Genomic DNA, 12,765 nt, shown 5'->3' with positions numbered 1-12,765 from the left:
ACTGCTTCCCTCTTTATTTCAGCTTCTTTTCTTTCCTCTCCGACTCATACGGCCTCTAGTCCCTCCTACAATCATATTGATCGTCCCACTGGAGCCATCGTTCACTGGTGCTTTAATCTGTCTCCTGGGCCTTTCCCCAGCCGTATTCTATTGTGCCTTTGGCTTTTTCACGAAATTTTAGAGGTGGCCTCTCTTAATGAGCCTCTCTATTTCGTTTATTAGTTGGTAACAATCATTTATGTCATGGCCATGAGTTCGGTGGTACTGGTAATACTTATTTAGATCTCTTCTGTTTGCTTCTGCCTTCATTGGTTTGGGCCACTATATGAAATCTTTGTCTTGGACTGCCATGAGCACTTCAGCTCTGGACACGTTTAGGGGAGTGAACTCGGTGGGAAGCTAGAGTTGATAAGGTCTCTGCTCCTTCCTCTCCCACAGGTGTTTGTTTAGTGCCTCTGGCCCTTGATCCTGTCTCCTCTTCATCCTGTCCTGTCTATTATCCTCACTAGCCCTTCCTCTATCTCTATCATTCTTGGCGAACCTGCTTGTGGTTAAAGTGTCGTCCTGCCTTATGTACTTCTTTGTTCTCTTCATTAGCTCTACTAAAGTGGTAGGTGGCTTCCTACATAATGATCTGAAGAACTCTAGGGAGGTAGTGCCCTTCTACATAGCTTCCACAGCTCTTCCTTCATCAAGCTTAGGTATCTACAAAGCCTCAGAGTTGAACCTGGCCACATACTCTCTTAAGGATTCATTCCTCCTCTGCGAACGGTCTCTTAGTAGCTTGTCTTTCTCTCTGCAAGGACCCCTGCAATTAATCTGCTAATGAACACGCTAGCCAAGTCTATGAAGCTCTTAATACTTGCTGCCTCTAAGCTGTTAAACCATGCCCAGGCTAGTCCTATTAAAGTGGTGGAAAAAACCTTACTCATTAAGACATCTGACTGATTCTGTAGTTCCATGAATGTTTTATAGTTTAAGACATGCTCCTGAGGGTTTCCTATCCCATCGTAAGCTGCCATTGTTGGCATCATGAACTTCTTGGGAATGGTTTCTTGCTGAACCCATCTCACAAATGGTGATGAGGTTGGCAACAGGGGACTGCTGTTGTCTCGTGCTCCCAACTTCGTTAGTAGTTGCTCTTTTAACCTTTCTAACTTCTGATCTACATTTACGTCCTCCCTCCTAGGCCTCTTCTCCAAATGGTAGTTTCTTTCTAGCTCTTCACTCTCCGACCTTTCTATTGGCTCAGAGGAATAACTCTCAACTCCATCATTCTCAATAAGTTCCCTCACTACCCGGCCTCTTGCTTTGACTATCGGCTCATTCCTCGGACTGGCTTCTTCATCTCCGTCATCTATCCTCATGTTCTTCTGTTGAGGGGCTTGATAGTTTAATGTGGGTTAGGGTTCAGTGACGTTGAACCCCTCGCCTACAGGTGGTACACTCAACGGGGTGCTAAGCCCTCTTTGTTGCAACATCTGGCAAAGTTAGTGGGGAATGTTTTGTAGCTGGAGAGCCATCTTTGCAACTCTTGGTCAGATAAGGTAGTTTGGGGTGTGGTTCCTGCTGAGTTTGGTGAGGGGTTAAACAATATAGGTGGTTGGTTTAATGGGGCGGTTGGGCTAGAAAATGAGAACTGTGGTCCTTCCTAAGTTAAACTCAGATCATTTGGGGTGTCTTCAGTATGATTCTTACCGTGGTTGACCATGTAGATCTCAGTGGGTGAAATGAGGATAAGAACTCCGGTGATGAAAAGATCTCCTTCGTTCCCACAGACAGCGCCAATTGATATTTTAAGATTCAGTAAGAGGTGGGCTTAAGGTGTATTTTGGTAAGTTTGATCTGGTTTGCCTCCCCTCTACTTCCTTTATTCCTTTTCCCTTTTGTCCTCTAGTGACGAGTATTCGTCGTCCTACACCTGTATCTCCTGTCATAGTCACGTTTGGCCGTATGTATGGATGTACTGCGTCCTTTTCCGTTATCAGACGACCATTTAATTCCATTCAGCACCATGTGAATACAATCCTAAATGTTAAGGGGTCTATTGCCTCACGGGTTTAGTAGATTAATTGAGTTGGGTCTTCCCAATGAAGACCCGAATCGTGTCCGGTCTGTCCAAGCGAGTTCTGAACTTATATGTGAAGCAGACTTATGTATCGGGTCTTAATAGGGTTAACCTTTCCGGCATAGGCTTAGCCACGGTTAAGGTGTCCAATACCCTTATCATCAGTAATATAACACAACTCGGTATACACAAATATTAATTTATAATAAATTATTTATTTTTTCAACTATTTATGCAAAAGTGTTAGCTGTGAACTTGAAGTTATTGGTACTAGAGAGAAAAGATATTGATAAATAATTTTCATTTGTTATCATCACTAGACTTATTCATAGAGTGATAAAATTTAGAGTCTATTAATGACGTATGAACTTTTGATGAGTGATCTAACTAAGATCGTGAACAGTTAGTCAGTCTCATATCATTGTAAAAAAAATTTTTATGTGTTTATTTATTTATAGTATCATTATAAATTTAATAATTAAAATAATTATTTATTATTTTTTTATTAGCTAAAATCTAAAATAAAAATTATTTATCTATTTAAACTCAAATTCCATATTCGAAATAAATATAATTTTATTAAAAAAAATTTAATTCAATTAATATTATAAACTAAAAAAAATCATTTTGGTTGAATAGATGAGCTTTCTATTTACTTAAAATTTAATTCTATTAATGAATACAATTATGTTGAAATTTGTCTAATTCAATTGAAAATTATGAATTGAAATTATAAGTTTGTTATTCTTTTTAGTAGCCGAAAAAATATGAATTCATATATTTACAATATATTTTTATAAAAAAAATAAGAGAGCAACTTTTTTTTAATTGATACTATATTTTAAAAATACTCCTAATTTTTTTTCTTTTAAGTTTATAATGTCCACAATGGACCGACCCTTCTCTTTCTCCGTGGATATGGAAGTTGTTTTGGATTGTTGTGTTGGAGGGCTTTGGGTTGTGGTGCTGGATGGCAGCCGATTTGTTGATTTTATTTTGACGATGCATATTGTTTCCTATTGGTGATTTCTTCTCTAGCAGTTACGCTTTCTTGTATTGTCTACTATTATCTTCTCCCAGTAAAATTGAATAGCAATATAACATGTTCGTAATCTTCAGCAGCCCATTAAATGTGTTAAGCTGGACGGGTGAACAGCAATTAACATGTTAAGGGACAACGATCGAGTACTTCGAGAAAAGAGACAAAAGAAAGGGTAACAGATTTCCTGAAAGGCTGGTGGCTTGCTCAATGCCGTCTTTTGGAATGGATTTTGGCACGAGAATCCCTGCCAAAATTATCAATATCTATCAAAATAATTACATGTTCACGTCTGAGAAGATTTAAATTCCCAGAGGTGGATTTTGACCCGGCCATTGAAGGTGAGTTTACTAGTGATAGATTAATTGAGGAATTAATATGGAATTTTCTTTTCCTCCTCCAATTTTTTGAGGAAATATGATGTTTGTGTAGCATAGTTCATCACTGAGACATAAGAAATTTCAGGTAAACTTTGATTTCCCTGAGCATTTTTTTGCGTCTTTTGTTGTGTTGATTTGAGCCGAATTTGTCTTCAGGGTTGAGGAAACTTTTTTTTCTTTTTTGGGGCTCAGGTTTTTCTTTACGTTTAATCTTTTGATTTAGTGACCAAGTTAAAGTTGTGGTTGTTGGAAGAACCTAATTGCGTAAATCCCTCTTAAGTTTTTTTATTACTTAGGTTGTTAAACTCTTTAGCTTGTTTCTGTGGCAACTGGGAGGGGCATGGATTTCCTTTTCCTTTCCTTTTATCAAACCGTATCTTTTTGAATATTTGAAATGTGGATTGGTAGAGCCAAATGGATGAGTTATACAACTGGTTGATCCGGTAGTTTATATCATTCCCTTCATTGATTATCAATCAACTAAAAGGTGGTTGCAGGTAAAATTTGAAGTTAAAGCAGGCTTACAATATATGGAAGACAGATGGAAGAGTGTATGATTTGTCCTGTTAACCATAAATGTTGCCAAATTCGCAAGCTCATCTTACTATGAAGTGGAAAAAGGTGTTATTGCGGTTTTTAGGGCAGAATAATGTATATGTAGATGCATAAATCTTAAGTATCCCTGTTAAGCCTAGATGTAATGTTACCACCAAATTAACATGATATCTTTATGATATAGCGTGCGGTAGAAAGACTAAAAGAGATCCCTTGGCAATTTCCAGCTTGAAATAACCACATTTAGACAAAATGGGATGGTCCTGCACCGGACCCACAAGATTCCTTGAGCATTTTATTTCTGTTTTTGTACTCAGTCTATACCAATTTTCACCTATGAAGTGCCTGCATGTTGTTTATGAGGAACATTTCATTGCCTGGTCTGCAGAATTTATACTTTTATTTTCAAGTTCCGTACTGTGGTTGTGAACTTCTTTGTGTTGTAAACTTAGCTTTGTTAGTTCTTTATGCTTGTGATATTAGCTGAAATAGGTTGCTGTGTTGTTGGACAACAACATTAAACATGTTGGACAGCTGGAGTTCTGCATAAGTGGTAGTACAATAATCTTGTCTCGTGGTTTTGATTGGATCAGCTTATTCCTATGCTCATGCTTGCCAAAGAAGTCTTTCATTTGGTTGCTTGTTTCCAAGATGAAATTTTTATTTCTCTTTTTGGTTCTTTCAGAGTATTCTACATTTAGATCATATAGGCATCGTTGACTGATTGCTATTCTAGTTTTAAGGAGCACTGCATCATCATAACTTTGATTAAAAAGGATGAATGCTTGTCGGTTTTATAACTATAAAACATCTTCCTTCCTTAGCGCAATAGTTATTACTAGACTTCATGTATTTGGTTTCAGATTTTTTTTTCCCGGTTCAAATTAATCTACAATATTTTATTTGGTTGCAATAGAACTTTAACCTTAATATCACATATTTGAATGTATTAAATATTAATTTATTTCTAATTGAAATGTCCATTATAGACATTATATTCTGAACTGTATGAATTCTTAGTAAAAGGAAAGAAATTTTGCAGAATCATGACAGGTGTTCGAACAGAGTGTGAATTCTTGGTCCCAGATAATCCGCAGAATCATGGACTGGTGTTCTAAATTTCCCTAAGAGAAGCAAATATGGTTAAGAACAACAAAGCTACCTTTGCCTATTATGCAAGCTTGCTAGCAATCATGATTCCTGATCTTCGGACTCAGCTAGACAACACATTAGCTGATCTCAGAATAGTGTGTTATGAAGTCAAGCTTCCCTCAGGTGCTGATGCTGTCTTGATAGACCTGAATCTTCAAACTGAATTTGATTATCCCCAGATTCTAGTGGTATTCGGCTGCTTTATACTCCTCCCGTTCAAGAACATCAACCAGATGAATTATCCCAATTATATGTCAAATCAAATTCAAGAAATGAGGGCTCTTCTTGGTGTTGACCCTCAAGCTGCAGTCCACATACCCTTTAGTATGCGAAAGGCTGAAGCAATCCAGTCGATGATGGGATCTTCTTCAGATTGAAGAAGGAAATCTCTCCTTTGTCATTAATGCGTGACTAAATACTGACCGTTGGGCACATTGGCGCAATATTTATTTAACATATTGTCTTGGTCTGGGATGAATTCCGTAACATCCAGCTGCGCCGTTTAGATTGACTTAAATAATTTTTGAACTCATTTTCCACTCGACCCAAAATGGTTAATCCAAGTTAGTTATTTAGTAGTTTTGTACTAGCTATTATATACAATTCGGAATTAGCATAATCCGCTGATGTGGGACGTATCTGACATCCAAACAACTGGATGGTACATTCTCCCTTACTAAATTTGCGATGTACTCGTCGCAACTGAATCGACAGCTCGATCCAAACTGACCAAATAATTTTTGAACTCACTTTCCACTCGGCCCAAAATTATTAAAATGGTTAATCCAAATTATTTAGTAGTTTTGTGTTAGCTATTATATATAATTCAGAATTGCCATAATCTGCTGCTGTGGGAGAATTGTCGTAATCCGCCGATGTGGGACGTCTTCCACATCCCAACAGTCGGATGTTACATTCTTCCCTGCTAAATTTGCGATGTACTCGTCGCAAATAAATCAGATACAATTGCTAAGTCAGGACCGAATCCTTAGATATAGCAGCTGGATGTTACATTCTCCCATGCTAAATTTGCGACGTTCTCGTCGCAACTGAATCGGATACAATTGCTAAGTCAGAACCGAATCCTTGGGTATAGCAGCGTCCTCGTCGCAAACCCTTAGATATAGCAGCTGGATGTTACATTCTCCCCTGCTAAATTTGCGACGTTCTCATCGCAACTAAATCGAATACAATTGCTAAGCCAGGACTGAACTCTTGGCAGCTAAATTTGCAACGTTCTCGCCGCAACTGAATCGGATACAATTGCTAAATCAAGACCGAACCCTTGGGTATTATGGTTCGCTAGTATCTCAGACGGTTCCACCTTGTCTCATATGGGTAGCCCTTTCCTCACAGATCTACTAGCTCAAGGACGTCGCAACTGAATCAGATATAATTGTTAAGTCAGGACCGAACCCTTTGGATATTGTGGTTCGCTAGTACCTCGGGCGGCTCCACCTCGTCTCATAAGGGTAGCCCTTTCCTCACAGATCTACTAGCTCAAGGACATTACAACTGAATCGAATACAATTGCTAAGTCAGGACTGAACCCTTGGGTATTGTGGTTCGCTAGTACCGCCCTCGGATACAAGTACTAAGTAGAACCGAACCCTTAGATATTGTGATTCGCTAGTACTGCCCTACCCTTGGGTATTGTAGTTCGCTAGTATTTCGGGCGGATATGCTAAGTCAGGATACAATTGCTAAGTTAGGACCGAACCCTTGGGTACTGTGGTTGGCTAGTACCGCCCTCAGATACAATTGCTAAGTCAGGACCGAACCCTTGGATATTGTGGTTCGCTAGTACCTCGGGCGGTTCTACCTCGTCTTACACGGCTAGCCCTTTCCTCACAGATCTATTAGATCAAGGACATCACAACTGAATCAGATATAATTTGTAAGTTAGGACCGAACTTTGGATATTGTGGTTCGTTAGTAACTCAGGCGGATACGTTAAGTCAGGACCGAACCCTTGAGTAGTGTGGTTCTCTAGAACCTTGGGCGGATACGCTAAGTTTCACACGGATAACCCTTTCCTCACAGATCTACTAGATCTGCATAATTTTTCTAATCTAGGATGGCTCTAATACCAATTGAAACAGTTCAGCTCAAACTGATCCAAATAATTTTTGGACTCACTTTACACTCGGTCCAAAATATTTAACCCAAATTATTTAATAGTTCTGTATTACTTATTATATATAATTCTGAATTGTCATAATCTGCCGACGTGGAAGGTCTCCCACATCCAAGTAGCTGGATGTTACAAATTCCTTCATTTCCATATATGAAACTTTGATTCTCACTACCTGTTCTCATGGACCCAAAAGTCCTACACGAGGTCAGGAATTTGAATGATGCACATCTGGCTATAAATAGGATGGAGTTTCCTTGGTTCTTTAATTAGGTATTTGTCTGATGAGTTGATATCGCAAAACTGGAAAGGAACAAGTTCGCAATTTTGATTGGTGTAGCTCAGCAATTAAGAGGACAACCTAGAGTTCAACCACTGTGAATCAGTTTGTCACAAATCTCACTCCAGAACTTCACTTGTAACCAGCCTCCTGATAACTCACGAGCGAGCAATGTCGTCGAACTGGGTTTATGCCACCAAGCAAATGTATGAATATCTGACAGCAGACCTTGAGCATTTTGATGAGTAAAATGTGCTGAGAGTTTGAGTTTCTGATATCTTGATGCTGATGTTGACTTCCCTTGCTCTCATTTTATTCTCTTTTTGGTTATGAGCAAGCTGTTTATGCTAAAATACTATCATCAATGTCAATTAGACATATGAGACTTGTCCCTTAACATTTTGTCCTTCCATCTGGATAATATATATTTATCTAAGTTATTATACCCTTTCTTCCATATCAATGCGATACGATGTATCATTGGCCAGTTTTTTAAAGGCTGTTTGCCCTCCTATTTGTTGTCTTATCTTTCTCATCTAAGCTTTCTCATCTAAGAATATGATTTCTTAAAGCAACTGGTGATCTGTTAAGCACTGTTGATAGATGGGAGGCATCCATTTCAGGCGGGGGGGGGGGGGGGAATACACCAATGTGAATTTCCAATACTGCACAGATAGTAATTATTTGATTTTATGCTTTAATTAATTATATATATATAATGGGAATTTTTTACTTGAACTCGTTTTATTACGAGTTCAAGAAATAATTAAATGAGTTTTTATTTAATTTTTTCATAGGAAATTTACTTTTTATTTTAACCGATGATAAACCGGATATTTATAACAGTAAGATATTAAAATATGAATAATAAATGATAGTTAAAGCAGAAGGCTAACTCATGAACTAGCTGTATGGCGAGCAGGCAAAATCATAAAAGCCTGTCAAGCACAAAAGGGAGATGAATGATGAATTTCTTGGGGCGAATATTGACTATGCGGTTGTTGAAACCGGTCAAAAATAATCTTTTTGGTTAACAACAATTTTACAATGGTAGATAGTGGCAAAATGATCAAATCCACAGAAAATTGATACTTACCTATTTTCCTTATCAAAATCAAGTAAACAAACTGAAAGTAAAATAAAAGGGGGGTTTTGAGATTGATGAATTAAACTAATACTGAAAGCAATAAAGTAAAGTAAATAATAAGGTAAAGAAATTCAAATAATGAGAAAAGCTCTAGTTGAAGAATTAGATCCACTTCAGTTGTTGGGATTGATCATTGATGCTTAATTTTCTTTGTTTGATTCAATAAATTAGTTATGGAGATGAAAGGCACTTCTCACCACCATATCCCTCCTTAAGTATAAATTAATTAAGAAACGTCCTCTAACTAATCACTAATCAACAAGTTGCCAAGAAAAGTCCTTGGGCCTTTGGCATCTAACAACTGTCAATTGCATTAAGAAATCGAGAGATCTAATTCTAACTACCCAAACGCATGTTGATATTGCTAGATTATGTAATTTCCTTAGTTTTTACACTAAGAGTTACTTGTGTTTGAATAATTCAAATAATTACGAACTTAAAACTATCCAAACTAACAAATTATTACCTTGCAATCAAGAATCAATTGGCCCTATTAATCTAAACCACAAAGCAACAATAGAATTAAGCATGAAATTGCATAAATATTGAAAAATAAAAGATAAACAATTTATGTTCAGATCTCTCGATCCATAAAACAATTAAAGTTTCACTTAATCTTCAACTAGAAAAAAGAGTTTCAGTCACTCATGGCTGAAACAAAACAAGAAAATAAAAGAAAGAGATGAAGAGGAGGTAGCCAATGGTGACGTATGATGGAGCAGGGAACTCAAGAGAGCACATCCTCAACTACAAAACCTTTATGGAGTTACAGACCCTATTGGATGCCTTGATGTGCAAGGTATTCCCTACGACGCTTATAGGCCCAGCAAGGGCTTGGTTCAACAGTTTGAAGGCAGGGAGTATCAGAAATTTTGGTGACCTGGCCAACATCTTCATCAGCCGGTTCATAGCAGGAGTACCGGCTGACAGAAAAACCAGCTACTTGGAGACAGTCAGGCAAAGGAGGAACGAGTCCTTGAGAGAATACGTAGCCCGTTTCAATACGGAGGCCCTGTAGATCCCCGAGCTGGATGAAAGCCGGGCTGTGGAAGCTTGTAATACCCGGCTAGACTCCAGCATCGGAATTCCTACCGTCCGATAGAATCTCGGATGTCGGAAACCTCTAGAAGGGCAAAATCATGTTTTCATAAAATGTTTTCATGTATTATATGGCTTTAAGTAAGAAAGAAACTGAGTTTTGAATGAAAAAGATCATGGAGGCATTTCCAGGTTCGGCCGCCGAACATGGGATAGTTTAGGGGGGGCAAGTTAGGCTTTCGAAAGTGGCCCAGGTTCGGCCGCCGAACTTGCATGAGTTTTAGAGGCACTTTAGGCTTCCGAAGGTGGTCTGGCCAGCCCCTATAAAAGGGCTCCATGGCCGAAACGGGCGAGCTTTCTCCCCTATTTTCGGCCAACGGTGAGTCCATGCTCTCCCATGGTTGATTTTGATGATTTTCCCTCAACCTTTCAAGTTTTAACGAGTTCTAACTTGGTTTTGAAGAGTTTTGGAGCTAAGATCAAGTTTTGGAGCTTGGAGACCCAAGGAGCTAGATTTCTCCCATCTCCAAATTTAGATCGCCTTCCCTCTCGACCTTCAAGAAGTAAGAGTAGATTCTTAGCTCATTTCATATTTTAAACGAGTTTTATGAAAGTTTTTGGGGTAGAAATGCATGTTGAATGTTGTTAGGGTAAAGGTTGAGTTTTTGGGTAATGTTTGTTGTTTGAGTTGCTTTATGTGTTTGTGTTGGGGTTTAAGATAGTTTGAGACCCTTAAATATTTATTTGCTTGTGTATGCATGTTGTAGAATAGCCAAATGCATGTTTGAATAGTTTGGGAGGCAAAATGTGCATAAGGAGGCTGAGTTCTGCCCTTTGGAAGAACTCAGGTTCGGCAGCCGAACCTGCCTGTGGAGGCAAGCCTTTGGCTGCCGAACCCTGCCCCCGAAAGTTGGACTTTTGGCTCTAGAGGGGAGTTTCAGCCGCCGAAGGTGCCGCCGAACATGCATGAGTTTCGTCTTTGGAAGGGACTTTCGGCCGCCAAATGTGCCGTCGAAAGTGGCTGAGTTTCGGTTCTGGAGGGACTTTCGGCCACCAAACTTGCCGCCGGAAGTGCCCTGTTCAGCCTTCCTTTGCATGATTTTCTATGCATGTTTGTGATGTTTTAGGGGGTTTTTGGGGAGTAGTTTAGAGTCATGTTAGTATATGTTTGGTCCCTCATTTGAGTCCACCTGTGTAGGTTCGGACCCGAGGAACCGAGGACCCCAGTAGTGAGATAGCTGCTTCAGTGTCTTTCCAGAGCTAGCTTGAGGTGAGTGGAATAACTCTTACATTTCAAAGTAAATAAATCAGTTTTGAGCATGTTCATGCATCACGAATGCCATGAGATATATTAGGTTGTTTGCATTAGAATTCACGAATATGTTGCATTGCATTATATGATGTTGATGCGGATGAACTTTGAATGATTCATTAGCCCTCGTATGTTATGACATGATATAATAATAATATGATATGGAAGTCCAGGTGTGGCCTGCACTACGCCTCTGGCACAATGTAAGAGAAAGTTCGAGTGTGGCCTGTACTACGCCCCCGGTACGAATGGATATGTATGATATGTTATGTGTAAGAGAAAGACCAGGTGTGGCCTGCACTACGCCCCTGGCATGATTGGATTGTGTAGAGGGCTAAATGGTGACAAGTCCATCCTTAATGTGATTTGTTTGTGATGTGATGCATTCCATGAAAGCATGAATTTTAAATATAATGTTTTATTATTCTGCTCACTGGGGTCTAGTAGCTCACCCCGTTCCCATCACCCCCAGGTTTGCAGGTACGGGATAGATCAGAAAGTCATTAAGAGTAAAGTTTATGATTTATGTAATAGCTAGATGTGGACATGAGAATGATGTAATGTAAAGTATAGTATAGTAATGTAATGTAATGATGTTTATGGGAGTTTAGAGTTGTGCTTGACCCTAGTATATTGATTAATCCCTTAGTACATGGTCTATAAAATGTTCTATCACTGTTTATGTAAACCAAACTTAAGGTATGTTATGTTACCCCATTGGAGCATTTGATGAGGACTCCAGTGTGGGGTTTGATGTTTATACTGATGAGTTGTGCATGCACAGGTTAAGTTTGGTAAATGAATGAGAAAGTTCAAAATTTTTATGTATATGTTGATCATGTATGGGATTAAACAGGTATACAGGATGTATGTTAGGCTTGCTACAGGTCCCGGCGGCCTTAAGCCGATCTGGATCCTAGCGCTGGTAGCGGTCCGATTTTCGGATTGTTACAAAGCTATGCAGAAGGGGACCACTTCCCCTAAGTTCTTTGGTTCCCTGTGTAGAAAGCCACCGACCTCCTTAGCAGAACTGATGAAGAGAGCAGAAAAGTATATAAGGCAAGATGATGCATTGACAACTAGCAAGTTTGCTAAGGAAGCGACAGATAGGGGGAAAGCTCCCGAGGAAAGGAGGTCGGACAGACACGAGAAAAGGCCGAATAGGGGGCCCAAAAGTAATCACACCCCTCAATGTCTCCAGAGCCGAGGTGCTCGTGGCAGTTCAAGGTAAGGAGTTCCTCCAATGGCCCAAGCCCATGAGAGCAGAGGCAAGCCAAAGATATCCTGACAAATATTGTCAATATCACCGCATCCATGGCCACGATACCAATGATTGCTACCAGCTGATTAATGAAATTGAAAGGCTGATCAAGAGGGGTCATCTCCGAAATTTCGTGAAGAAACCCGAAGGAGAAAGACCCCAGCAGAACCCTGCAGCGGAGAAGCCCCGAAGGTTGGGGATAGGACCGGTTAATGATGGCTCCAGTAGGACCATCAACATGATTGTCGGAGGAACGGGAGGTCGGATGAGCAGGAGAGGAAGGAAAAGGAGCCGAGACAGAGAGAGAAGCGACAATGAAGTCATGCAGGTGGTAGAACACTCCCCAATGGTCATCTCCTTCTCCCCAGAAGATGCTCATGGCATTCAGACGCCTCATGA

General features: G+C 39.5%; 1 long non-coding RNA gene across 1 annotated transcript; it reads left to right on the top strand.

Moving 5' to 3' along the window:
- The first annotated feature begins 2,976 nt into the window (after positions 1–2,976).
- Positions 2,977–4,335, top strand: LOC110613227. The gene is made up of 2 exons (XR_006350408.1): positions 2,977–3,448; positions 3,975–4,335. It is a non-coding gene; the product is annotated as an uncharacterized LOC110613227 (long non-coding RNA).
- Positions 4,336–12,765: the final 8,430 nt, after the last annotated feature.

The sequence above is a fragment of the Manihot esculenta genome, chromosome 4 (assembly GCF_001659605.2).
Source record: "Manihot esculenta cultivar AM560-2 chromosome 4, M.esculenta_v8, whole genome shotgun sequence".
In the NCBI taxonomy this organism is placed as follows: Eukaryota; Viridiplantae; Streptophyta; class Magnoliopsida; order Malpighiales; family Euphorbiaceae; genus Manihot; species Manihot esculenta.
The sequence above is the reverse complement of the archived record's forward strand: the minus strand, read 5'-3'. Positions and strand labels throughout refer to the sequence as shown.